Source organism: Chinchilla lanigera, unplaced genomic scaffold, assembly GCF_000276665.1.
Source record: "Chinchilla lanigera isolate Chin_1 unplaced genomic scaffold, ChiLan1.0 scaffold00001, whole genome shotgun sequence".
NCBI lineage: Eukaryota > Metazoa > Chordata > Mammalia > Rodentia > Chinchillidae > Chinchilla > Chinchilla lanigera.
In genome coordinates this window covers 40,963,893-40,967,712 of record NW_004955402.1, presented here as the reverse complement: position 1 = coordinate 40,967,712, position 3,820 = coordinate 40,963,893, and positions in this window count along the sequence as shown.

Sequence of the window (3,820 nt, the reverse complement as noted above, 5' to 3'; positions counted from 1 at the left end):
TCTGGATGTGTCTGGGTGGCCATAGGGGTGTGACTTTGGGATCTATATCTGGCCTTTCTTTTCTGATGTTCCCCTGCTCTGCTTCCTGGCTACTATAAACTAAGCAGCTCTGCTCCATTATTTCCTTCTGCTGTGATGATCTTGCCTTGGAGCCACCTGACCAATTATGGAATCCTCAGAAACCAGAAGCAAAAATTAACCTTTCCTTCCTTAAATTGTGTGTGTTGGGTATTTGGTCTCAGGACAAAAAGCTGACTGATACAATAGCCTTTATTAGCATTCCATTGACTTTTCTGTTTCTAAAACTTGCATTTGGCCTTCCCTGTGTCAATTCAGTTTGAATTTGGTAGATACCCAGAGAATATCACGTTCATTTTCTTAGGGTCTTTCTGCAGTCAGCAATAATCTTGCTTCTCCAAATCCTGTGTAAATTTAAAGATGTCACCAATCATCAATCTTCTACTTCTGCATTAACTGTCTCTTTCTCTCTCTCTTTTTTTTTTTTTTTTGAGACAAAGTCTCAAAAAAGGCTCTTTGAACCACTGTGTAGCCCAGGCTGGCCTTGAACTTGAAGTGATCCTCCTGCCTCAGCATCCCAGTGCTGGTATTATAGGCGTAAGCCACCACACCTGGCACTCCTGCATAAACTAAGCCTTCCCTGATTATCTAACCCATAAGGATAGTTGCAATTAAGAGTTCTCACTGCTGAGAGCCTATACTGACCTTTTGGCACTTAAGCATGAACTTTTGTGCATTGTTGGTTAAGTTTTCTACTGTTGAACCCTTAATGCAGCCTGGTAAGTAGATTTTCTGCTATTACTGGTGGAAGTAATTTTCCATCTGTCTTTGCACAATTGTGCCCTATGATCAGGAGGCAAGTCCTGGGCTAGAGCATTGGATGGACCCACCACTTTCCTATGCCCAGTGTGATAAGAAGTAGAAGAAAAAATGTCTGACTCTTTTTGTTTGAACATTGGAGGGGATTCTGCCTTAATGTGACCATCGAGAATCACCCAGAGAGGGTTTTCCCAAAGAATAAGGATTTTGGTGGCTAGGGTGCCAAAACAGAGATAAGTTCTTACCAAAATTTCACCGTGTTTATACAGGACACTTAAAACTGTTCTGAGCCCTAATTTTCTAAGAATAATATTTATCAAACAAGGCTGTTTAAAGGATTAAATAGGATGGTATGTGTTATCACATACTGTCTGGCATAAATTAGCACCTAACAAATGTGAGCTTTCCTCCCCCCACTATCAGTTAACAGTGTACTAGGAAAATTATTTCCCATAATCCTCTATAACAACTAATCTGTTCATAGTAATTTCAAAGGAAACATCTAAAAACAATTTCTTACGTGTTTATATATCTGTTTGAATGACTCCAAGCCTTCTTTACAACAAAAGATTGTCACAGCCTGCTTTGTTTTGTTTTATGATAGGCCTTCCTTAAACAAAAATCACCACTCAGGAGCTTTCTGACCTTTTATTTCATTTCCTTTCTTCTTACTGATTTTGAAATTCTGATTGAGCTAGGATTAGTTGGCTTTAAGGTTTGAGGCTGCCTCTGTCTCACTGTCTGTTATAATTGGCAGCACCGAGGGGACCTGGAGAACCAGGACTGGGGGCATTATCGACTCGGCTGAAGATGTGGCTTCATTACAGTTGGCAACATCATGGGCAGAGATGAGTCTGTGGTCTCCACTGAATAGCTAAGCAGTAAACTAAGAATTGATTCTGCTGTGAGCTTCAAATTTTCCAAAGGGCAGATGGAAGTGTTCAATTACATCCCACCCTCAGGTCACAAACGTTGGTCTCCTCCTTCCCAACTGTAGGTGTTCCTTCAATTGCCCCCTTATTATCTTGAGTCGTTTTTGACAAATACCCACTCCAGAGCTGGGGCCTTGCTGCTGCTGTTGTGGTGAGTAACCTTTACAAACAAGATGTGCTGAAGAGATGAGTCATTTAAACACAGTCTGTGTGGGTCCCACCACCCAGTCCCCAGTTTGTGGTGCTGAGGTTGAGGGGCCTGTGTGTGAATGTCAAGAAAGGAAGTGGGGAGCAACTTCCCTTGCTCATCAAGAAAGTTACTTCTAGGCTGCCATCTGGCAGCAGAAATTACTTCTCCAAAATTGCTAGTATAAGTTAATGGGGCCTGGAGTACAAATAACTGGCACATCAGCTACAACCTGGACTGATTGACTTCTTCCTATCGTGCGCGGAAACGTGACTCTACTGGATAGGGGGTGAGAATTTCTCTCCTTGGTTTTCTTTAATAGTCCCACTGGGTAAGTACATAAAAGGGTCATACATTCTACAACAAGACATCTCTTTGATGCATAACTACTCACATATGATTCCATAAAGGGAGGTGGGTGGTGCTGCCGAATTCAGAGAGGGGCCCACACAGAGACAGAGGAACTCAAAACCAGCTCAGCTTACTGGGTGTTCCCATGAAAGCACAGCCCCTGTCAGATTTATGACTTTCATTTTATCATTTGTTTCCTCCTTCTCTCCCTTCTTAGGCAATTAGACCACATGCCTCAGCTGCTGGTGCACCAATAAATATTTGCTGAATGAATGAACAAGAAGTGCTACTGCCAATGTGTATCAGCCCTCGGGGTGGGCAAGGTTGACTGTGGAGTGAAGTGGTGGTGACCTGTGGGGGCGGGACCTTGCTCACCCCCTTCGTGTGGCAAACAGGAGCACCGGAGAAGAAGAAAAGAAATGATGAAGATACTTGGTTTTATGCCATTTGGGATAATGGGTTTCTTTCCTCAAGAAAGTATTTAGGAAGCAGAAAGATAGGTTAGTGGGAATGCAAGGGGAAAAAATGTGCTTTAGAGCCAAAACGTACTCCCCTGGCTTAGAATGGAGATAAATACAGGAGTGATGTAGATGGATGAGCCACAGGGAAGCACTGGATGATTCAGAGCTGGGAGCCAGCCACCTGAAATCCTGGGGGGTTCTCGAGGTAGCTTGCTGTTCTAGAGACTTAATTACCACTGTAACTCATGACACATAATTGCATGTCAGATAGGCTAGTTTTCATGCTGAACTGCAGCCTTTTGGAAATAAATGATGCTTATTTCTCCTTCCCCTGAAAACTGACCCACCAGATTTCTGATATATATCTTGTTCTGTCTTATCTAAGTTCTTCAACAGAAATAGCAACTGTGATATGATTTCATCTAGAACCCACATAAAACTTGTAGAACCATAATGTTTTAAATTTTTAGAGGAGATTAGAGATCTGATCTCAGTTGAGGAAACCTCATGTTGATTAAAAAAAGAAACAAGTCAAACTGAAGGGAATATCAGTTTTAAAAGATATTTAATATAATTTTAATTTAAGACACTTGTAATGTGTTTTCTCTGTAAAACTATTCTCTCTCTCCTTTTTTGTTTCACCATGATAGATCCACGCTCCACTATAGTGTGAGGAATTCCGAATAGAAAATGAATAGTTTCTTTTGAAAAAAAAGTTGAAAATGGAACTTAAAAGCATGTAAAAAAAAAAAAAACCATGAAAATATGTTATCACCTAATTGTGTCATTGTTTTACTGAACAGAGCACTGGTAGTCCTTAAATTTTTTACATCTGTTTTTTCAAAGAGTCAGCTGTCATTATCCTGTAGTCATTAATTTAAATTTAAAGCCAGAAAAGGCTAATGATTATCAAAGTCCTGAATATGAGGCTACATGTTTGGAAAATCATCTCTAATGTAGAAACTTCTCACCTCTTCATAACGATATGTCTCTTTTGGCCTCATATTAACTTAAGAGGACCTAAGCAAAAGAGAAGTCTGTTGTTGAAGATT